The 26,119-nt window shown below is 44.3% G+C and overlaps 1 long non-coding RNA gene across 1 annotated transcript; it reads right to left on the bottom strand.

The window, feature by feature from the left end:
- Positions 1-19,237: 19,237 nt before the first annotated feature.
- On the bottom strand, positions 19,238-26,119 carry LOC121144307. Its single transcript, XR_005881634.1, has 2 exons — positions 25,964-26,119; positions 19,238-20,054 (listed from the first exon to the last, which is right to left on the bottom strand). It is a non-coding gene; the product is annotated as an uncharacterized LOC121144307 (long non-coding RNA).

The following is a 26,119-nucleotide window of genomic DNA, read 5'->3' as shown; positions in this document are numbered from 1 at the left end:
TCTAACACAAAATATCCAGGAAATATTGGACACCATAAAAAGACCCAACCTAATAGGTATAGAAGAAGGTGAAGAAAACCAACTCAAAGGGAAGAAAATGTATTAAACAAAATCATAGAAGAAAACTTCCCAATGCCAATGAAGGTACAAGAAGCTTACAGAACACCAAATAGAGGGGACCACAAAAAAAGTCCCCTCACCACATAATAATCAAGATGCCAAACATACAGAATAAAGAAAGAATATTGAGTAGCTAAGGAAAAAGGTCAAGTAACATATAAAGGCAAACCTATCAGAATTATACCTGTCTTCTCCATGAAAACTCTGAAGGCCATAAGGTCCTGGATAGATATTCTACCAACACTAAGAGACAGAGGTGCCAGCCCAGACTATTATAACCAGCAAAGCTCTCAATCACTATAGATGGAGAAAACAAGATATTCCATGACAAAACCAGATTTAAACAATACATATCCACTAGCCCAGTCCTACAGAAAGGGAAAACTCCAACCCAAGGAAGTTAACTCCAACCAGAAAAACACAGGCAATAGATAATCCCACCTTACCAACAGCCAAAAGAAAAAAAGGGGTGGAAATCCACATATAATTCCACCAACAAAAACCATTCCAAAACAAACAAGAATGAGCAATCAATGGTCATTAATATCCCTCAATATTGATGGACTTAACTTGCCCATAAAAAGACACAGGCTAACAGAATGGATTCAAAGACAGAACCCATCCTTCTGCTGCATACAAGAAACACACCTCAGCTTCAAAGACAGACATTACTTCAGAGTTAAGGGTTAGGAAAAGATTTTCCAATCAAATGGACCCAAGAAATAAGTGGGAGTAGCAATTATAAGATCTAACAAATTAGACTTTAAAATAAAATCAATCAAAAGAGATGAAGGAGGTCATTTCATATTCATCACAGGAGAAATCCACCAATATGAAGTGTCAATTCTGAACATCCATGCCCCAAATACAAAGGCATCCTCATTCGTAAAAGAAACATTATTAAAACTCAAATCACATATAAGCCCCACACACTTATACTGAGAGACTTCAACACCCCACTTTCACGACTGGACAGGACTACCAGACAGAAATTTAACAAAGAAGCAAAGGAACAAATAGAAGTTATGGCCGAATTGGAATTAACAGACATCTATAGAACACTCCATCCAAATATAAAAAAAAATATACCTTCTTCTCAGAGCCACATGGAACCTTCTCAAAAATCGACCAGATACTTGGCAACATAGCAAACTTCAACAGGAACAAAAAAATTGGAATAACTCCATGCATCTTATCAGACCACCATCCGTTAAAATTAGAATTCAACAACAACACAAATTGCAGAAACCCTACAAACTCATGTAAATTGAATAATGCACAATTGAACCATTACTGGGTTAAAGAAGAAATAAGAAAAGAAATTAAGACTTCCTATAATTCAATAAGAATGAAGATACAACATATCCAAACTTGTGGGACACTTTGAAAGCAGTGCTAAGAGGGAAGTTCATAGCACTAAGTGTCTACATGAAGAAACTGGAGAATAGTCACACTAGAGAATTAACAACGCAGCTGAAAGCTCTAGAACAAGAAGAAGCAAACTTACCCAGGAGGTGTAGACACCAGGAAATAATCAAACTGAGAGCTAAAATCAATAAAGTAGAAACTAGGGAAACAATACAAAGAATCAATGTAACAAAGAGTTGGTTCTTTGAGAAAATCAACAAGATAGACAAACCTTTTACCCAAACTTAACATGCCGCAGAGTGTGAACATGCAAATTAACAAAATCAGAAATGAAAAGGGGCACATAACAACAGACACTGAGGAAATCCAGAGAATCATCAGGTCATACTTTGAAAACCTGTACTCCGGCTGGGCGCTGGTGGCACACCCTTTTATCCCAGCACTCGGGAGGTAGAGGCAGGCGGATCTCTATGAGTTCGAGGCCAACCTGGTCTACAAAGCTAGTTCCAGGACAGCCTCCAAAACAATACAGAGAAACTCTGTCTCGAAAAATCAAAAAAAAAAAAAAAGAAAGAAAGAAAAAAGAAAACCTGTGTTACACAAAATTCGAAAATTTAAAGGAGATGGACAATTTTCTGGATAGATATCACTTGCCAAATTAAATCAAGAACAGATAAGCAATTTAAATAGACCTATAACCCATATCAAAATAGAAGCAGTCATCAAAAAAAGCCCAGGTCCAGATGGCCTTAGTGCAGAATTCTACCAGAAATTCAAAGAACAGCTTATACCAATTCTTCTCAAAGCATTCCACGCAATAGAAGCAGAAGGGTCTTTATCAAACTCTTTTTTTTAAGATTTACTTATTTATTACATATACAGTGTTCTGCCTACATGCCAGAAGAGGGCATGAAATTGTGAGCCATCATGTGGTTGCTGGGAATTGAACTTAGGACTCCTGGAAGAGTAGTCAGTGCTCTTAACCTCTAAGCCATCTCTCCAGCCCAACAAACTCTTTTTATAAGGCTTCAATAACTTGATACCCAAGTCACACAAAGACACAACTAAGAAAGAGAACTTCAGACCAATATTCCTCATGAACATTAATGCAAAAATACTCTATAAAATACTGGCAAATCAGATCCAAGAACACATCAAAACAATCATTCACCATGATCAAGTAGGTTTCATCCCAGGGATGCAGGGCTGGTTCAATATACGAAAATCCATCTATGTTATCCACCATATTAAGAAGCTGAGAACAAAAATCACATGATCATCTCACTAGATGCAGAAAAAGCCTTTGGCAAAATCCAACACCGATTCATGATAAAGGTCTTGGAGAGATCAGGGATAACAGGAACATACCTCAACATAATAAAAACTATATGCAACAAACCAACATCCAATATCAAACTAAATGGATAGAAACTCAACATGATTCCCCTAAAATCAGGAACAAGACAAGGCTGTCCACTCTCTCCATACCTCTTCAGTATTGTACTTGAAGTTCTAGCTAGAGCAATCAGACAACAAAAAGTGATCAAGGGGATAGAAATTGGAAAGGAAGAGGTCAAACTTTTACTATTTGCAGAAGATATGATAGTTTACATGAGTGACTGAAAAAACTCTACCAAGGAACTCCTACAGTTGATAAATACTTTCAGCAAAGTGGCAGGATACAAGATCAACTCAGGATAATCAGTAGCTCTACTATATATAGACGATAAAAGGGCTGAGAAGAAATCAGAGAAACATCACCCTTTGCAATTGCCACAAACAACATAAACTACCTTGGGGTAATGCTAACCAAACAAGTGAAAGACCTGCATCACAAGAACTTTGAGTCTTTAAAGAAAGAAATTAATGAAGACTCCAGAAAATGGAACGACCTCCCATGCTCTTGGATAGGTAGGATCAACGTAGTAAAAGTATAAATAGCAATCCTGACAAAAGCAATCTACAGATTCAGTGCAATGCCCATTAAAATCCCAGCACAATTCTTCACAGACCTTGAAAGAACAATAATCAACTTTATATGAAAAAACAAAAGACCCAGAATAGCCAAAACAACTCTATTCAACAAAACAACATCTGGAGGCATCACCATCCCTGATTTCAAGCTCTATTATAGACCTGTAGTCCTGAAAACAGCTTGGTATTGGCACAAAAATAGACAGGTAGACCAATGGGATTGAATTGAACTACCCAATATTAACCCATACATGTATGAACATCTGATCTTCGACAAAGAAGCTAAAAATATACAATGGAAAAATGAAAGCATCTTCAACAAATGGTGCTGGCATAACTGAATGCAGGCATGTAGAAGACTACAGATAAATCCTTATCAATCACATACACTAAACTTAAGTCCAAATGGATCAAAGACCTCAACATAAATCCAGCCACACTGAACCTCTTAGAAGAGAAAGTAGGAGGTACCCTTGAACGAATTGGTAGAGGAGACCACTTCCTGAACATAACACCAGTAGCACAGACACTGAGGTCAACAATTAATAGATGGGACCTCCTGAAACTGAGAAGCTTCTGTAAGGCAAAGGACACAGTCAGCAAGACAAAAAGGCAGCCCACAGAATGGGAAAAGATATTCACTAACACCACATCTGACAGAGGGCTGATCTCTAAAATTTACAAAGATATCAAGAAGCAAGTGTCCAAAACACCAAAGGATCCAATCAAAAAGTGGGGTACAGAACTAAATAGAGAATTCTCAAGTAGAGGCGTCTAAAATGGCTGAGAGACACTTAAGAAAGCACTCAACATCCCTAGCAATCAAGGAAATGCAAATCAAAACAACTCTGAGATACCATCTTACTCCTGTCAGAATGGCTAAAATCAAAAACACTAATGACAGTTTATGCTGGAGAGGATGTGGAGAAAGGGGAACACTCCTCCACTACTGGTGGGAGTGCCAACTCGTACAGTCACTTTGGAAATCAGTATGGAGATTCCTCAAGAAAATGGGAATCAGACTACCACAAGATGCAGCAATTCCACTGTTAGGCATATACCCAAAAGATGCACATTCATACAACAAGAACATCTGTTCCACTATGTTCATAGCAGCATTATTTGTAATAATCAGAACCTGGAAGCAACCTAGGTGCCCCTCAACTGAAGAGTGGAGAGAGAAAATGTGATACTTTTACACAACGGAGTACTATTCAGCAGAAAATAAAAACAATAGATTCTTGAAATTTGCAGGCAAATGGATGGCACTAGAAGAAACCATCCTGAGTGAGGTAACACAGTCACAAAAAGACAAACATGGTATGTACTTACTCATATATGGATTTTAGACTTGATTCAGGGGAGTGCCAGCCTACAATCCCACTGCCAGAGTCTGGGAAACAGAACCTTCAACCAATGACTGATGGAAGCAGAGGCAGACACCCACAGCTAAACACTGAGCTGAACTCAAGGAACCCAGTGACAGAGAGGGAGGACTGATGAGCATAGGGTCAAGACTGGGCTTGTTTAACCCACAGAAACAGCTGACCTGAACAAGGGGGTCTCTTGAACCCCAGACTGATGGCTGGGAATCCAGCATGTGACTGAACCAGATCCCCTGAATGTAGGTATCAGTGAGGGGGTTTAGGCAATCTACGGGGCCTTGGGTTGTAGATCAATATTTATCCCTGGCATACAAATGGAGTTTGGGTGCCCATCCCACAATGAGAGATGCACTCTCTGCCTGGACTCTTGGGGGAGGGCCTAGGTCCTGCCCTCAATGAAATGACAGACTATGGATACCCCCCATGGAGGGCCTCACCCTCCCTGGGGAAAGGAGTAGGGATTGGGGGAGGGAGAGAGGGGAGTTGGTAGGAGGGCATAGGAGGAGGGGAGGGAGAGGAAGAGGGACCTGGATTGACATGTGAAGCAACCTTGTTTCTAATTTAAATTTAGAAAAAAAAAGACATAAAAAGAAGAAAAGACATCAGAAGCTAAAAACAATTAGAATTTTCCTAAAAGCATTCCTGAGAACAGATAACTGTACTAGACACAGCATGCCTGCATTCTTAAAGCACTGTTGTTGTTATTGTTGTTTTTCCCCTCTTTAATAGGCAAAGTATTTTGTAGTCTGGGGAGACAGGAGCTTCTAGGGAACTTAAATACCTTGCAATAAATATAGGCTCTTAAAAAAATACCTGTTGTACCACATTGTTGAAGGAGTGGTAGCAAGAAAAAAATCTGAACATGAGCAGAATGCTTGCAGTTTTTTTCTAATATTTTTTCATCTGTGGTTAGCTAAATGCACAGATGAGAGCCTATGGAGTCACAGATGGGGTACAGAGGGCCAATTGCAAATGCACACTCATGTGAAATACACTCACACACATTCAAACTCTTCTCCTAGAACACCACAGAAAAATGCAATCAAGATTTGCAACTTGTGCTGAATTCTCTTCTGAAAACCAAACAATTCCTGTGGACAGTATCCCCTAACCACAGAATCCCTGTGGACAGTATCCCCTAACCACAGAATCCCTGTGGACAGTATCCCCTAACCACACAATCCCTGTGGACAGTATCCCCTAACCACACAATCCCTGTGGACAGTATCCCCTAACCACACAATCCCTGTGGACAGTATCCCCTAACCACACAATCCCTGTGGACAGTATCCCCTAACCACACAATTCCTGTGGACAGTATCCCTAACCACACAATCCCTGTGGACAGTATCCCTAACCACACAATCCCTGTGGACAGTATCCCCTAACCACACAATCCCTGTGGACAGTATCCCCTAACCACACAATCCCTGTGGACAGTATCCCCTAACCACACAATCCCTGTGGACAGTATCCCCTAACCACACAATCCCTGTGGACAGTATCCCCTAACCACACAATCCCTGTGGGCAGTATCCCTAACCACACAATCCCTGTGGACAGTATCCCCTAACCACACAATCCCTGTGGACAGTATCCCCTAACCACACAATCCCTGTGGACAGTATCCCCTAACCACACAATCCCTGTGGACAGTATCCCCTAACCACACAATCCCTGTGGACAGTATCCCCTAACCACACAATCCCTGTGGACAGTATCCCCTAACCACACAATCCCTGTGGACAGTATCCCCTAACCACACAATCCCTGTGGACAGTATCCCTAACCACACAATCCCTGTGGACAGTATCCCCTAACCACACAATCCCTGTGGACAGTATCCCCTAACCACACAATCCCTGTGGACAGTATCCCTAACCACACAATCCCTGTGGACAGTATCCCCTAACCACACAATCCCTGTGGACAGTATCCCCTAACCACACAATCCCTGTGGACAGTATCCCCTAACCACACAATCCCTGTGGACAGTATCCCCTAACCACACAATCCCTGTGGACAGTATCCCTAACCACACAATCCCTGTGGACAGTATCCCCTAACCACACAATCCCTGTGGACAGTATCCCCTAACCACACAATCCCTGTGGACAGTATCCCTAACCACACAATCCCTGTGGACAGTATCCCCTAACCACACAATCCCTGTGGGCAGTATCCCTAACCACACAATCCCTGTGGACAGTATCCCCTAACCACACAATCCCTGTGGACAGTATCCCTAACCACAGAATCCCTGTGGACAGTATCCCTAACCACACAATCCCTGTGGACAGTATCCCCTAACCACACAATCCCTGTGGACAGTATCCCTAACCACACAATCCCTGTGGACAGTATCCCCTAACCACACAATCCCTGTGGACAGTATCCCCTAACCACACAATCCCTGTGGACAGTATCCCTAACCACACAATCCCTGTGGACAGTATCCCCTAACCACACAATCCCTGTGGACAGTATCCCCTAACCACACAATCCCTGTGGACAGTATCCCTAACCACACAATCCCTGTGGACAGTATCCCCTAACCACACAATCCCTGTGGACAGTATCCCTAACCACACAATCCCTGTGGACAGTATCCCCTAACCACACAATCCCTGTGGACAGTATCCCCTAACCACACAATCCCTGTGGACAGTATCCCTAACCACACAATCCCTGTGGACAGTATCCCTAACCACACAATCCCTGTGGACAGTATCCCTAACCACACAATCCCTGTGGACAGTATCCCCTAACCACACAATCCCTGTGGACAGTATCCCTAACCACACAATCCCTGTGGACAGTATCCCCTAACCACACAATCCCTGTGGACAGTATCCCCTAACCACACAATCCCTGTGGACAGTATCCCCTAACCACACAATCCCTGTGGACAGTATCCCCTAACCACACAATCCCTGTGGACAGTATCCCCTAACCACACAATCCCTGTGGACAGTATCCCCTAACCACACAATCCCTGTGGACAGTATCCCTAACCACACAATCCCTGTGGACAGTATCCCCTAACCACACAATCCCTGTGGACAGTATCCCCTAACCACACAATCCCTGTGGACAGTATCCCCTAACCACACAATCCCTGTGGACAGTATCCCCTAACCACACAATCCCTGTGGACAGTATCCCTAACCACACAATCCCTGTGGACAGTATCCCCTAACCACACAATCCCTGTGGACAGTATCCCCTAACCACACAATCCCTGTGGACAGTATCCCCTAACCACACAATCCCTGTGGACAGTATCCCCTAACCACACAATCCCTGTGGACAGTATCCCCTAACCACACAATCCCTGTGGACAGTATCCCCTAACCACACAATCCCTGTGGACAGTATCCCCTAACCACACAATCCCTGTGGACAGTATCCCCTAACCACACAATCCCTGTGGACAGTATCCCCTAACCACACAATCCCTGTGGACAGTATCCCCTAACCACACAATCCCTGTGGACAGTATCCCTAACCACACAATCCCTGTGGACAGTATCCCCTAACCACACAATCCCTGTGGACAGTATCCCCTAACCACACAATCCCTGTGGACAGTATCCCTAACCACACAATCCCTGTGGACAGTATCCCCTAACCACACAATCCCTGTGGACAGTATCCCTAACCACACAATCCCTGTGGACAGTATCCCCTAACCACACAATCCCTGTGGACAGTATCCCCTAACCACACAATCCCTGTGGACAGTATCCCTAACCACACAATCCCTGTGGACAGTATCCCCTAACCACACAATCCCTGTGGACAGTATCCCCTAACCACACAATCCCTGTGGACAGTATCCCCTAACCACACAATCCCTGTGGACAGTATCCCCTAACCACACAATCCCTGTGGACAGTATCCCCTAACCACACAATCCCTGTGGACAGTATCCCCTAACCACACAATCCCTGTGGACAGTATCCCCTAACCACACAATCCCTGTGGACAGTATCCCCTAACCACACAATCCCTGTGGACAGTATCCCCTAACCACACAATCCCTGTGGACAGTATCCCCTAACCACACAATCCCTGTGGACAGTATCCCCTAACCACACAATCCCTGTGGACAGTATCCCCTAACCACACAATCCCTGTGGACAGTATCCCCTAACCACACAATCCCTGTGGACAGTATCCCCTAACCACACAATCCCTGTGGACAGTATCCCCTAACCACACAATCCCTGTGGACAGTATCCCTAACCACAGAATCCCTGTGGACAGTATCCCCTAACCACACAATCCCTGTGGACAGTATCCCTAACCACACAATCCCTGTGGACAGTATCCCCTAACCACACAATCCCTGTGGACAGTATCCCCTAACCACACAATCCCTGTGGACAGTATCCCCTAACCACACAATCCCTGTGGGCAGTATCCCCTAACCACACAATCCCTGTGGACAGTATCCCTAACCACACAATCCCTGTGGACAGTATCCCCTAACCACACAATCCCTGTGGACAGTATCCCTAACCACAGAATCCCTGTGGACAGTATCCCTAACCACACAATCCCTGTGGACAGTATCCCCTAACCACACAATCCCTGTGGACAGTATCCCCTAACCACACAATCCCTGTGGACAGTATCCCCTAACCACACAATCCCTGTGGACAGTATCCCCTAACCACAGAATCCCTGTGGACAGTATCCCCTAACCACACAATCCCTGTGGACAGTATCCCCTAACCACACAATCCCTGTGGACAGTATCCCTAACCACACAATCCCTGTGGACAGTATCCCCTAACCACACAATCCCTGTGGACAGTATCCCTAACCACAGAATCCCTGTGGACAGTATCCCCTAACCACACAATCCCTGTGGACAGTATCCCCTAACCACACAATCCCTGTGGACAGTATCCCCTAACCACACAATCCCTGTGGACAGTATCCCCTAACCACACAATCCCTGTGGACAGTATCCCTAACCACACAATCCCTGTGGACAGTATCCCCTAACCACACAATCCCTGTGGACAGTATCCCCTAACCACACAATCCCTGTGGACAGTATCCCCTAACCACACAATTCCTGTGGACAGTATCCCTAACCACACAATCCCTGTGGACAGTATCCCCTAACCACACAATCCCTGTGGGCAGTATCCCCTAACCACACAATCCCTGTGGACAGTATCCCCTAACCACACAATCCCTGTGGACAGTATCCCTAACCACACAATCCCTGTGGACAGTATCCCCTAACCACACAATCCCTGTGGACAGTATCCCTAACCACAGAATCCCTGTGGACAGTATCCCCTAACCACACAATCCCTGTGGACAGTATCCCCTAACCACACAATCCCTGTGGACAGTATCCCCTAACCACACAATCCCTGTGGACAGTATCCCCTAACCACACAATCCCTGTGGACAGTATCCCTAACCACAGAATCCCTGTGGACAGTATCCCCTAACCTCACAATCCCTGTGGGCAGTATCCCTAACCACACAATTCCTGTGGACAGTATCCCCTAACCACACAATCCCTGTGGGCAGTATCCCCTAACCACAGAATCCCTGTGGACAGTATCCCCTAACCACACAATCCCTGTGGACAGTATCCCCTAACCACACAATTCCTGTGGACAGTATCCCCTAACCACACAATCCCTATGGGCAGTATCCCTAACCACACAATCCCTGTGGACAGTATCCCTAACCACACAATCCCTGTGGACAGTATCCCTAACCACACAATCCCTGTGGACAGTATCCCCTAACCACACAATCCCTGTGGACAGTATCCCTAACCACAGAATCCCTGTGGACAGTATCCCTAACCACACAATCCCTGTGGACAGTATCCCTAACCACAGAATCCCTGTGGACAGTATCCCCTAACCACACAATCCCTGTGGACAGTATCCCCTAACCACACAATCCCTGTGGACAGTATCCCTAACCACACAATCCCTGTGGGCAGTATCCCCTAACCACACAATCCCTGTGGGCAGTATCCCTAACCACACAATCCCTGTGGACAGTATCCCCTAACCACTCAATCCCTGTGGACAGTATCCCCTAACCACACAATCCCTGTGGACAGTATCCCCTAACCACACAATCCCTGTGGACAGTATCCCCTAACCACACAATCCCTGTGGACAGTATCCCTAACCACACAATCCCTGTGGGCAGTATCCCCTAACCACACAATCCCTGTGGGCAGTATCCCCTAACCACACAATCCCTGTGGACAGTATCCCCTAACCACACAATCCCTGTGGACAGTATCCCCTAACCACACAATCCCTGTGGACAGTATCCCTAACCACACAATCCCTGTGGACAGTAACCCTAACCACACAATCCCTGTGGACAGTATCCCCTAACCACACAATTCCTGTGGACAGTATCCCTAACCACACAATCCCTGTGGACAGTATCCCTAACCACACAATCCCTGTGGACAGTATCCCCTAACCACACAATCCCTGTGGACAGTATCCCTAACCACACAATTCCTGTGGACAGTATCCCCTAACCACACAATCCCTGTGGGCAGTATCCCTAACCACACAATTCCTGTGGACAGTATCCCCTAACCACACAATTCCTGTGGACAGTATCCCTAACCACACAATCCCTGTGGACAGTATCCCTAACCACACAATCCCTGTGGACAGTATCCCTAACCACACAATCCCTGTGGACAGTATCCCCTAACCACACAATCCCTGTGGACAGTATCCCTAACCACAGAATCCCTGTGGACAGTATCCCCTAACCACACAATCCCTGTGGACAGTATCCCCTAACCACACAATCCCTGTGGACAGTATCCCCTAACCACACAATCCCTGTGGACAGTATCCCTAACCACACAATCCCTGTGGACAGTATCCCTAACCACACAATCCCTGTGGACAGTATCCCCTAACCACACAATCCCTGTGGACAGTATCCCCTAACCACACAATCCCTGTGGACAGTATCCCCTAACCACACAATTCCTGTGGACAGTATCCCTAACCACACAATCCCTGTGGACAGTATCCCCTAACCACACAATCCCTGTGGGCAGTATCCCCTAACCACAGAATCCCTGTGGACAGTATCCCCTAACCACACAATCCCTGTGGACAGTATCCCCTAACCACACAATTCCTGTGGACAGTATCCCCTAACCACACAATCCCTGTGGGCAGTATCCCTAACCACACAATCCCTGTGGACAGTATCCCCTAACCACACAATCCCTGTGGACAGTATCCCTAACCACACAATCCCTGTGGACAGTATCCCCTAACCACACAATCCCTCTGGGCAGTATCCCTAACCACACAATTCCTGTGGACAGTATCCCCTAACCACACAATCCCTGTGGACAGTATCCCCTAACCACACAATTCCTGTGGACAGTATCCCTAACCACACAATCCCTGTGGACAGTATCCCCTAACCACACAATCCCTGTGGACAGTATCCCCTAACCACACAATTCCTGTGGACAGTATCCCTAACCACACAATCCCTGTGGACAGTATCCCTAACCACACAATCCCTGTGGGCAGTATCCCTAACCACACAATCCCTGTGGACAGTATCCCCTAACCACACAATCCCTGTGGGCAGTATCCCCTAACCACAGAATCCCTGTGGACAGTATCCCCTAACCACACAATCCCTGTGGACAGTATCCCCTAACCACACAATTCCTGTGGACAGTATCCCCTAACCACACAATCCCTGTGGGCAGTATCCCCTAACCACACAATCCCTGTGGACAGTATCCCCTAACCACAGAATCCCTGTGGACAGTATCCCTAACCACACAATCCCTGTGGACAGTATCCCCTAACCACACAATCCCTGTGGACAGTATCCCCTAACCACACAATCCCTGTGGACAGTATCCCCTAACCACACAATTCCTGTGGACAGTATCCCCTAACCACACAATCCCTGTGGACAGTATCCCCTAACCACACAATCCCTGTGGACAGTAACCCTAACCACACAATCCCTGTGGGCAGTATCCCCTAACCACAGAATCCCTGTGGACAGTATCCCCTAACCACACAATCCCTGTGGACAGTATCCCTAACCACAGAATCCCTGTGGACAGTATCCCCTAACCACACAATCCCTGTGGACAGTATCCCCTAACCACACAATTCCTGTGGACAGTATCCCCTAACCACAGAATCCCTGTGGACAGTATCCCCTAACCACACAATCCCTGTGGACAGTATCCCCTAACCACACAATTCCTGTGGACAGTATCCCCTAACCACACAATCCCTGTGGACAGTATCCCTAACCACACAATCCCTGTGGACAGTATCCCTAACCACACAATCCCTGTGGGCAGTATCCCCTAACCACACAATCCCTGTGGGCAGTATCCCCTAACCACACAATCCCTGTGGGCAGTATCCCTAACCACACAATCCCTGTGGACAGTATCCCCTAACCACACAATCCCTGTGGACAGTATCCCTAACCACACAATCCCTGTGGACAGTATCCCCTAACCACACAATCCCTGTGGACAGTATCCCCTAACCACAGAATCCCTGTGGACAGTATCCCTAACCACACAATTCCTGTGGACAGTATCCCTAACCACACAATTCCTGTGGACAGTATCCCTAACCACACAATCCCTGTGGACAGTATCCCCTAACCACACAATCCCTGTGGACAGTATCCCCTAACCACAGAGCTGACAAAGCACAGATCTGTAAAGCCCCGCCATAGTTTTTGCTTCAATGTAAACAACATTTATTTCAGACAAAAACTCCACCTAGTTGTACTCTTCATAATAATTTTAAAATATAATTTATGAAAAATTGTTCTGCTTTATATATTTCTGTCTTGTCCCTGGAACCAAAATATGACTATAAGCACATATTTCAAGTATTCAAGGGAATTAAAAAAACAAAAAGAGATGTTTTCTAATGCTTCCCAATGCACCTACTGCTCAATCTCATTCCAATCTTAGTCACTCTCTTGAAAATGCTTAAGGAATTACAGTATCCATGTCATGCACTCAGAAGGGGCCAGTTCAGAGAGAACTGTGTCAGTACATCTCCTCATCAAGTCACCTGGACTTCAGTGGAAGTTAAATGGCGTAATCAGAGCTCAAAGACACTAACTGTTCCCAATCCTGTGTCCCCTGGGGTCAGTTATAAGAATGTTTATGATGTTGGTAACATGCCATTTGTGTTTATCCTCTGGGTTTTTAGTTTGTTTTTTTTTAATCCTGGTGTTTTTTTTCTCTGTACTATATATGAATTATATCAAACAAATAATAAGACAGATGTGTTGTGCCTTCTACAAGCATGTTCTGAGATAGGGAATTGTCAAGGGAATGTCCACAGAGGAGACTTTATGGAGTAAGGCCAACATGAGAAGCAGAGAGGGAAGCCAAGTCAGTCATGAAAGTCCCAGCCAAAGCCCACCTCAGACTGATCCCGAGGACAGTCTTGGACATTCCACCTGGAGTCAATGAAAGAAAGGACAAAGAGGACCTCACAAGCCAGTGAGGTCAGTGGTTCTCAACCTGTGGGTCACAACTCCTTTGGCAAACCTGTATCTCCAAAAATATTTACATTACAATTCATAACAGTAGCAAAGCAAAAGTTATGAAGTGACAAAATAATTGTATGATTGGAGGTCTCCGCGACATGAGAAACTATATTAAAGGGTGGCAGCATTAGGGAGCTTGAGAACCACTTAAGACAGGAGCAGCTGTGAGCTAGAGCCCAACCGTTACCACAGCTGCTCCAGCCTGCAGTGACAGCCTGTGCATCACCAAGAGCAGCTAGGACACAGAGGACTTGCTGATTTGAGAATCACTCCAGTCCTCAGCATATGTCCCTCACAGGTGTGAAGACATTTCTTGTTGCAAGTTTCAAGCAGATCTTCCAAAGTCCACTGGGAAGCTCAGCTGGGATAAGCAAGCAGAACTTTAGCCCCGGTTCTCATCCTTTCTGTTTATTTTCCCTATTGGATTCCACTGAGAAAACCCATGTGAGAGCCTTGATGGCAGCACAGAGTCCTTGTCTGTCTTGCCCACTGAGAAGCCCCACACACAGGGGACAAAGAGCAAACCCTCAATCACTTTGAAAAACATGAATGAAAACATTTTAACCCTCAACACAACCTAGTCACAGAGACAGAACAATTGTTCTCTCTCACTCTTGAATTGAAAGAAACTTAATATCAGAGATGTGACAGGCTCCTGTGGGTCACCTGTACTGACCTGAGTTGACTGTCTTTGCTATCTTGAAACTAAATGTGCCTTGGCTTAGGGTCACACTTTTCCACCCTCCTATAGCAAAATAAATATGCAAATATCAGAAATACCTTAGAAAAGTAGAGTCATTTATTCATTAGACAATCAACCCACCTTGTGTTTGTTAACATTGTACAAAATGAAAAGAGAGACCTCTCACCATGGGACAGGCCACCTTCGCTGGGTCCGGCCCACAGGCACTCGAACCCCGCTTAACCACAAGACAACCTGCCTCATATCTTGCCTACCACCCCTCTTCCCCCGGGTTCCCAAGTATTTAAGACCCAGACTCTTACACTCAAAATGCCCCCATATCCAGTGAGTCAGGATGAACCCTCCCCCAAGTTTGGCATAAGTTTCTGTTTCCTCTTAGGAGTCACCCTTCCTCTTCCTCAGACCTCAGAGGAGGAAGCGCCACCCTGAGATCACATTCTGGCCCTGGGATGAAAACAGGAAACTGATAAGCTCGGATCTCAGTCTTCTATGGGTTCATAAACCAGGAAAAGTTACTGCGGTGAACAGGCTAATCTAACTAATAACTAGTCCTGTGAAGTACCTAACAAGCGTTACACTTCAATAACATTTAAAAACTGAGAGACCTGCGCTACTGGCCTTGTGTACAACGTAGAAAGCAACTGAGAGAGGAAGAAAACCTGAAGCCTTACCAGTAGGATGCTCATTTAGAGCTAATTGCCCCCAACAAGAAGCCCATTGTTAAAGGGGAGAGATGAGTTCACCGGCAGTTATGTGGTGCTACATAGCACTTGTGCAGACAAAAGCTCCCTTTGAGCCTCTGGGGTAGACAAATTAGGACCTAAGTTCTCTCCTAAGGGGAAAGGGTGTTGAGATTTAAGTGCTTGGAAGATTAAGAGAGGAGGGCTGAATCCACCAGACCTACGTAATAAATACAGTGTCTCAAAAGGAAAGAGAGAGAAGAAAAATGAGGGTTGCTTTTGTTTGTTTGTTTGTTTGTTTTTGTTCTTTGTTGTTTTCATTTTGGTGTTAACTTTTCCAAATAGGGTTTCCCTGGCTGTCCTAGAACTCACTTTGTAGACCAGACTGACCTCAAACTCACAAAGATCCGCCTGCCTCTGCCTCCCAAGTGCTGGAATTAAAGGCTTGGCCACCACCCCCTGGCAAGAGTGTTGCACTTTAATAGGCAAAAATTCTATAAGCAAACGGTGGAAGAGAAAACAGGAAAATCTGAAGCCTATCATTGCTGGTACCACAGAGGAAAGAACATTCAATATACAAGCCAGGCTGGCAGAGGGAGGGAGTCTGAATGCCAGGGCTTAACTCATCGCATTGTTCCTTCCCAAAGCTAGTGGAGACACACCAAGCAGAGGCACAAGCAAGATGAGAAAGAGCTCATTTAGAAGCAGGTGTTCATAAGTGCATCTTCCAGGTCATTTAGACCGAATAGGCAGTTAGCAACCCCACCTGCACAATGAATCTGATCATAGCTTGTGTTTTAATTCCTAGCAAATAAAGCACAGTTACACTAAGCAGCTTGGAGTGGCAATTGGAGAACTTGAGTGTCAACACTGAATCTGCTTCTACCAGATGAATGGCCACTGACCTAAGTTCTCTGAGCAACAATTTTCTCAGTAGCGAACAGATTGGTAACAGCTCACTAATAGCCTACTAAAAAATACATTAAGTTAGACAGCCCACTCAAGACTATCACTTAAATGGCTAAACTGGAGAGATGGTTCAGCTCTTGTTGCTCTTGCAGAGACTGAGTTTGGTTCCCAGCCCCCACATGGCAGCATACAGCTGTCCATGACTCCAGTTTCAGAGAACCCAGTGCCCTCTTCTGACCTCCACAGGTACTGGGCACCCACTCAGTGCACTTACATACACGCAGGCAAAGCACTCATACACATAAACATTTAAACTGGAAAAGATATACAACAAGCCGTGGTCTTTATTGTTGCCTGGACACTTAACTTGGCATTATACGGATATGGGATACTGGTTTTAGGTAAAAGTTCTACTAGGTGTCAGCAGGGGTAAAAGAGCTGTATAGATGGATACAGAAAACTTTGGTGTAGAAAAGTCCAGTGCACTGGGCTAGGGAAGTCAGGCATCAAAGCTCAGGGTACTGGGAAGAATAAGTTCCCTGTAACAAGATGGCAGAAGAATCTGGCCCACACCGGCCAGGACAGGAATCCGCTTGGGCGGAAGTCAAGGACCCATGTTGCAGGACATTTGATCTCACTGTGTGAAGATGTGTTGCTGTTTTACCTCACCTGCCTAAGGCACCCGATTGGTTTAGTAAAGAGCTGAATGGTCAATAGCTAGGAACGAAGAAGTACTTCTGGGGATAAAAGGGACTCTGGCAAAAAATAAAGGAGATATGCCGTAGAGACATGGAATGAAACAGACACACAGAATGGGAGAGAGGTAAAAGCCAAGAATGGGAGAGAGGTAAAAGCCACGTGGTAAAACGTAGATTTAAAAACATAGGCTAATTTAAGTTATAAGAGCGTAAGCTAAGGCCAAGCTTTCGTAATTAATAATAAGCCTCTGTGTCATTATTTGGGAGCTGGCTGGCAGGACAGAGACAGACTCATTACAGGCCCATCCTTTGCTTTCTCCACCACTACATCGTACCCCAAACACTGGAGACTATCATATGAGCGGAACAGGCTTCGGGAACCTCAGTGGCAAAAAGGAAGAGTAAGAAATGGAGAGAGAGTGGAATGAAGAGACGGATTTGCAGAAGGAGTTCAGAACAAAGAAAAAAGTACAGGAGGGTAAAATAGCTCATACTTGGATAGCTTGACTCAAGTCTGCACTGGCCCACAGCTTGTGCCCGGCACATACCACTCATCTGCATATGCAGTTGGACAGAGCCCTGTTAAGCCTTCAAGGATGCTGGGAAGCCTGATCATTCTTTCTTCAATGAATTAGTCTTCCCTTGGAGCAGGAGCTGATGGGCTCAATCCTTCCCTTTCTCCTTCATTTAGAATCAGGGCATACTAAAGACTTGGCTTAGAAGGGGTCTTAGATGTAACCAAATCTTTCCTGGTAGGGTAAACACGGGAACTTAAAAACGTCCTAAGTGATGACGCAGCCTGAGGTTGGACATTTTATTCCTCTCCAATACGCTGCATATGGATACTTGTTCTGAAGTTTCTGGAGGAAGATGACCAATTTTGCAATGTCCCGGGCTTTCCTGAACACGAAGCGAGGTAGCATGTAACATTGCTCATGCAATCTGTCAACACTACAGGTACTTGGTCCTGATTCCTAATGTCACTGATTAAGCTGCGGCCAGCCACTGAATTTCAGATGACTGAAGAGAGCTGAAAGATGTCAGGCACCCCGAGAAAGCACACACTTCCATGGAGGAAAAGGGGGAGACTGCCTAGCTTGTTTCCTAGATAATTTCCAAGACTAGCTAAACTCAAAATTATGTGGGGGCTATTGGAGGCCAGAGGAAAGCAGTGAGAACCCTCCTGACTGTTTTATTGAATTCCATTCCAAGCCTTTGACCTTCTACCCACAAAAGCGTTCAGGGCTAGAAGAAAGAGCACAGAAAGTGATAAGCACCACGAGGAAAGGCTTTGTCCTTGGAATGAAAACAGGATCCTCGTGACACTGGTGAGCACACGGCACAGCCTACTGACTCCAGACACTTAAAAGGAAAGCAAGTAAAGAAAGGTAACCCTAAAAAGTCAGCAGCAGATTTCAGCAAATGCCCATTTTTCCACAGCCACAAAGTTAAGCTGAGCAAAAGCTATAGGTGATCTGCGCTCCAGTGGCAGCCTTTTCCTGGAATTCCAGCTTCGACTTTGTTGACCAACATACAGAGTCACACATGTTTTGAGTTATTGTAACCCTAAAGTTAACTATCCAAAGCACAAAAATAAAATCCTCTCAAGTAGTGGTAGAGCATGCCTTTAATCCCAGCACTGGTGACAGAGGCAGGTGCATCTCTGTGAGTTCAAGGCCAGCCTGGTCTACAAAGCAAATTCTAGGACAGCTAGGGATGTTACACAGAGAAACCCTGTCTTGAGAAACATTAAAATAAATCCTTCTCGTTTGAATAATTCATGGAGAGAAGCAAGGACGTGAGTAGACTTCCTTTTTTTATATATCCATTCTTCTTTAAGGACTAAAGGCAACTATTTAAAACCTGGGGTGCCGATTCTAGCAAAAGATTTACATTCCGCTCTTTCAGTGAAAATGAAGAGAAGATGACCCACATTTTTTTGGATAATCCACACCTTAAAACATTAGATTGCGGAAAAGAGGGAGCAATCTGTAGACATGTGCTTCAATCTGGAGACTTGTTCTTGAGTTAAGTGTCCAGCCCTCAAGTACAAAGCAGGCTGAAAGGATCACTCAGAGACCACGATTTCTTCAATTTCCTTCTCTGGGGATGCTTATACATGCGGCATAGTAGAGGGTGCACATATGCAGGGCTGCGGGAGATGTTAGTGTGGATGATGTTTCCACTGTGTCCCTAAAAGTTCCTGTCCCCCAACTTCATACACGGTGATATTTTGAAGTAGGACTTCTTGGGAGGTAATGAGGCTTAGAAGTCATGAAGGTAATGATATGTAAAATGGAGACGGAACCCTGAGCTCACAGATTCTTCCTTTTTCTAATGCACTCTTTCTTGAACTTCTACCATCTTCTAAGTGTCACATTCTTGAGAACATGTGTTCAGTTCCCAGATAGTCAATCAAGCAATAATCCAATGTCATATATTTTGTTGTAGAGAGACAGTAGACTAAAACGCATTGAGATCTTCAGAACTCAACCAGTCCTGGAAGGCAGTGGGGAACCCGCAGAGATGTTGCTTTGAACTTCTGTTACAAAGTTTCCAAAGTGTGTCTGAAAGGTAGTGTTTTGTTAGCATCTGTTATGTGGTGCTCTGAGCCTGCTCCCTAAAATGAAAAAACAAAAAGGGTTTTTATGTAATCCCAAAGTATGAGACTCTTTTCTGAGTGTTAACGATTTAATTTACTAGGATGATCACTAAATAATCCTTAAAAACTCAAGTGGTGTATTTTCCATTCCCTTAGAATCAGACCTTATGATACATGTTTGGTATAAGTAGTTTATGAAGTATCTCTAGGACCAAGGATAATTCAAAGGTTGAGGGTGCTTGCTATGCTACCAAGACAAACAATACAGTACCCAGGATCCTCAGGGTAGAAGGATAAAACAATTACCTTTGTTCTAGTTGTTGTGTTTTTGTTTGTTTTTTCTGTTTCTAACTCTATCATGAGTTTTCATATGAGATGGTGGGTAAGAACATTATATATATATTGAAAGGATAAGATCCAATGTGAAGCTCCACAGTTTTAGAATGACTGTTATAATTATACAAAAGTTCATTGAGATGTATAGTTGAATCTGGTTAATTTCTGTGAGTGATTTTTTATTCACCAGTTTTTTATAATAAAGTTTATAAAATTAAATTAAAGGGGAGAGAACGGGTTCCAAAAATATCCTCTGACCTCCACATGTTCATCCATATCATACACACTCACATATACTAGATAAAGAAATCATAATATTAATATTTTATTCTTTTTTATTTTTGCATGCAAAATACAAGTGTTGCCTGCGTGCACATCTGGGAATGTCTGGTTTCCTTGGAGACAAGAAGAGGGATCAGATCCCCCATGGAACTAAAGTAGTTTTCAACTATTGGGGACATGTGTCAAAGGAACTGATGCTTGTGGGACCCAGAGTTCCAGCAAGAATTATTTGTTAGAAGAATGAACCAACTTTTGCTTCCTGCTTTATGACGCCATCTCTCTTCTTCTCACATGTGCTCCCACTGTGGCACCATCTAGCATGATGGCGACACATGCAGCCAAGGAGTCCTGAACAAGAACTGGCCCTTTGCCAATTGGTCATTGAGCCTTCTAGACTGTGAGCTAGCCAAGCCTCTTCCCTTTGTAAGAGCTCTGTACTCCTTTTTGTTACAGTAATGAATGATGATCCAATATTAAAGTACTCGGGAGGATATATGTAGAGTACATGCAAAGGCTTCATTTAATAAAGAACTTGAGCATCTGCAGATTTAGTTTTTATAATGTTTATTTTTAATTTATGTATATGGGCGTTATGCCTGCGTGTATGTATACCAGGTACATGGCTAGTACCTGTGGAAACAAGAAGGGGGCACTGGATCTCCTAGAACTGGAGTTACAGAGGATTGAGCTGCCATGTGGGTTTTAGGAACCAAACCTGGGTCCTCTGGAAGAGCAACCCGTTCTCCTGAGCCATCTCTCCAGTCCCACATCTGCAGATTTTGTCACCTGTGGGATAAAAACTAACCTCCTCCCCAGGTTCTGAGAAGTAACTCTACCCTGGTAGCATTCAATTCAGGATGTGGCTAGGACTACTTCTGAGTTACACATACAAAAACCATGGAAGCGCTTGAAATATTAGAGATGGCCAAGAACAGAATGCAGAAAGGCAAAAAAATAGGAACAATTTGAGTCAAGCCTGTTTGTCATAATTGATTAAAATCAGAAGAGATGTAAAAAAAAAATGAGTAATGGCCTCAGGTACATTGCCAGAAAGAACCATCCATATACCTTTATCCTTGTATTGATGCTAGTGTAATAAATTCATCAAGTTTTCTTAGGGAATAAAGAATATTCCTTTGGCCAGGATATGATTTTATTTGCATTAATCATCCAGTTTCTCAATAATTACATTTATGATTTTTGGGGGGTTGTGTTATTTTGTTTTTTCAAGACAGGCTTTTTCTGTGTTGCCCTGGCACTTCTGGAAGTCACTATGTAGACCAGGCTGGTCTCAAACTCATAGATCCACCTGCCTCTGCCTCCCAAGAGCTAGGATTAAAAACATGTGTCACCACACCTGGATTTACTTTTAGTTTTTTTAAACATGTTTTCTTGCTTTTAGGTATTATCTTTACTTGTTGCAGAAATTTCTTTTACATACTACAACATAATAAAGGTTTTCACAGGGGCTGAAGAGATAGCTTGGCAGTTAAGAGCACTTCCTGCTCTTGCAGAGGACCTGGGTTAGAGTTCCAGCACCTATATCTGGGGTTCACATACAGAGAAGCAGGTACACACATGTACACATGCATATTCACATACACATAAAATGAATACATTGTAATAGGCTTTAATAAATGTATACTCTTTAGAGAAAAATTCAATACCAGAAACATAAGAAAACATTGACAAAACTAAGTTCATGACAGTATTACTTAAGCTCTTGTGGGTGAGGTGGGTGTGGTATGTGTGTTTGGGTGTGGTGTGTATGTATGGATATGAGTACACTCGTCTGTGCTTGTATGTGGGGCCCAGAGGTCAACTTCTGGTATCTTTCTCTATCAGCTGTCACTGAACTTGGAACTCACTGTTTTGTCTAGACTGGCTGGCCAGCAAGCCCCTGGAGATTATTCTTTCCACTCCTCCCAGCACTGGGATCAGAGGCCTGAGCCTCCACACCCAGGTCCTCAGGCTTGCTTGGCAAATACTTTACTCACTGAACCATCTTCTCAGCCCTTACTTAAACTCTGAGCAACTTGTAAGCAGCTTAATTGCCTGACGATAAAGAAAGGGTGTTTGCGGTGAGCAGTTTCCAAGATGGCGCCCAAGCCCCGTCTCCGGTCATAGCCACACCCTGTGCAGTCCCTTCCCACATGTGTCCGGTGGGTGACCAAGGAAAGAAGGCAGAAGAAATACCCTCACCGCTGAGGTACAGAATTAGCATAGGTCCCCATCAATAGATGAACAGATAAAGAAACATAGTGTGTATATACTGGATAGAGTGTCTGTTTGGTCACAAAGAAAAACATAATCACATTGTTTCCAGGAAAACAAATAGAAACAGAGGTCACTCGGCTCAGTGAAATAAACCAGACACCAAAAGACAAATGCTACATTGCCTCCCTTATACACAATTTAGATTTTTTTTTAAAAATCCATGAAAGTAAAAGGGGACTATAAGGGAGAAACAAGAAAAGTTCCTGGGGTGAATATAATCAAAGTATGTTTATGCATATATGAAATTGTCATTATTTCATATTATTAGTATGTGTTATGTTTATAAAAGAATACTCCAACGTTGGTAAAAAGAAGCTTTTTCCCCAGTGTGCAGAGGTTAATGAAGAAACACATAACTGGTCTGAGAGTAAGTGGCTGTGAGTACTTACACTTAGATGGGACATCACCATGCAGCTGATTGCAACCTCATGTCAAGTCCTGGGCCAGAATAGCCAGCAAAACCCTGTGAGATTCCTCACACAAAAACACTCACTGCACGATGCATGTTTTTGTTAATGTAGGCTGCTGATTGGGGGATAACTGTTTACACAATAGTAAGTAACCAATAGTGTTCCCATGAAGTAGAGTATTATTTAGTAGTAAGATACCAGATTTTTAAGCTACATGTGGCAGTACGTGCCTCTAATCTTAGGACTTAAGAGACTGAAGCAGACAGATCATAGGTTCGAGGCTAACCCAGGCACACAGAGGTGTGGATTAGCCTGGGTAGCATAGAAAGATCCAGAATGGAGGGCGGGGGTGAGTTTCTCAAAGACTATGTGAGGACATGAAAAAGTGGCGAGCATAAAATATTGAGTGAAAATATCAAGAACTGAAACTATGGGGTATTATTGCATATTTGTTGTTTCCTTCAGATCAGCAAATGTCTTTCCTTCCCCCTCTTTCTTCTGCCAGTTGAACTTCCCCTTCTGGTATTAAAACTATGATGCTACATCTTCACTGTCTCACCTAGACTCACCTAGAACACGCCTCTCAGAGTATGCCTGTGAGGGTGTTTTCAGAGAACTTTGTTTAGCTAGGGGAGGAAGACCCATCCTGAAAGTGGGTACACCATGGGTTGAGGTCCAAGACTGAATAAAAATGGACAAAGAATAAAGGATATGAGTGGGCAAGTGTCCATCGCTCTCTGCTGTCTGTCCTCAGATGTGCCAGCCACCTCTCCAACCCTTCCCTGCTAAGGTGAATGACTTGGAACACGAGCCACAATAAGCCCTTCTTTTCTTAAGGTGTTTTATCAATGTGTTGTCACAACAAGAGAAATAATACAGAAACTCCCTTGCATGTTTCAAGAAGAGCTGCCTCCAACCCATTTAAATCAAGGAGGGGAATTAGATCCAGTGAAGGTACATCAGGAAAGGCAGACAAACAAGAGGAGTGCTGACAAGGGAGGCAGTAGCCTAATTTATCAAATAAAATTAAAAGTGATGAAGGGATCAGACACCCTGATGCAGTAGTTATCAGAGCATGGCCAACCTTAGAATTGCCAGTTTGGAGGAAGGGGATGAGAGGAGAGGAGGAAGAGGAAACTGTAGTTGATAGGTAAAATAATTTTTGAATTTTAACAAAAAATAAAATGTTAATAAAAAGGAAAAAAGAATTGTCATTTTTGAGTCGGCACCCTCTTTTTGCTCGTATTAATCAGGGTTGGGTTCCTGTCGTCACAAATGGTACACAGTGCAATATGTGATGGTATCTCAGATTGGCATCAGAGTAAGTAGACATTTATTTTAGAGAGCATGGTCACATCTGTGAAATGGCAGCAGTGACTCCACATAGACCTGTCATTTCAGATTAGTAAACTTGCTGTATCAGAATTCTTTAATTCTTTAACTCTGGCCTTCAACAATTTAGAGTATGCATCCCAATGACCCCCTCCCCTGCACCTCTCTTGACCTCCCTCCCCCTCCCCTGCACCTCTCTTGACCTCCCTCCCCCTCCCCTGCACCTCTCTTGACCTCCCCCCACCCTACCAGTTCCCCACTCCCTACACATCCCTTCCCACACCCCTGTCTCTTTATTTTGTTTTGTGAGCCACTGAGTTTAATCGGGTCTATCTCTGAGACCGTCGGTTTGGAACTGTCCACTGGAGCCTAGCAGGTTCATCAGTGTGGATGCAACTGATAGATCAATATAGCAGGAGTCAATTGCTCAGCAGAGATGGGCCCCTTCCCTGTCTGAGACTGATGGTTGACAATGCCAGTCTTGTGCTGACCCGGTACAAGTAAATGACCACAGCAGCTCTGAGCTTGTGCATGCGATGGCTGTGTCACACCAGAAGATGGTATTCTGCAGGAATTTTTAAAACACTGGCTCTTAGCTCTCAGAATTGGAAGCTTTGAGCACTGGAGAGATGGCTTAATGGCCAAGAGCCTTTGCAGAAGACCTGGGTTTGGTTCCCAGCACCCACTTGCTGGCTCACTGCTGTCTGCAACTCCAGTTTCAGAGGCTCTGGTGCCTTCTACTGACCTCTAAAGCACCAGGCATGCATGTAGTGTACATATATGCATGCAGGCAAAGCACTCATACATATTAAATAAATAAATCTAAAATAAAAAAACAAGAATCAGAAACTTAGGCCCAGTACTTCTGTTTTGCAGAGTAAATCTTTTATTGAGTACCTGGCAACTTTTAATGATATATAAAATTATTCTGTGTGTGTGTGTGTGTGTGTGTGTGTGTGTGTGTGTGTGTACATGTTCATGTAGGCATTAACATGTGGGGGGAAGTGTCTACATATGTGTGCATGTATGTGAGGATGCCAAGGGCAGCGTCTGATGTCCTTGCTATCCAGCTTATTATTTTAGACAAGGTCTCTCTCTGAACCTGGAGCTCTCCTGACTGACCAATGAGCTTCAAGGATCCAGCTGGCCCCACCCCCAGTGCTGTGACCACAGACATGCGCTGCCGCAGCCAGTTTTCTTTTTTCTTATTTGGTGGGGTTGGAGTGGAACACAAGATCTCAAGTTTGCTACGCTAGCACACTTCCACTGAGCTATACACCCCGGACTCACCACCAGTTTTCAACGTGTGTTCTGAAGATTTGAACTCAGGTCTTCATGCCGCATCTCTTCAGCTGTGTTACCATTTCAGCTACCAACACATCCAGAATCCCCATGCAGAAGACTTTAGTAACAAATAGATTTGATTGCCTTTCCTTGCGAGCTTCC

The sequence above is a fragment of the Mesocricetus auratus genome, unplaced genomic scaffold (genome assembly GCF_017639785.1).
Source record: "Mesocricetus auratus isolate SY011 unplaced genomic scaffold, BCM_Maur_2.0 Super-Scaffold_100015, whole genome shotgun sequence".
In the NCBI taxonomy this organism is placed as follows: Eukaryota; Metazoa; Chordata; class Mammalia; order Rodentia; family Cricetidae; genus Mesocricetus; species Mesocricetus auratus.
Note: the sequence above shows the minus strand (reverse complement) of the source record. Positions and strands in the feature narration are given on the sequence as shown.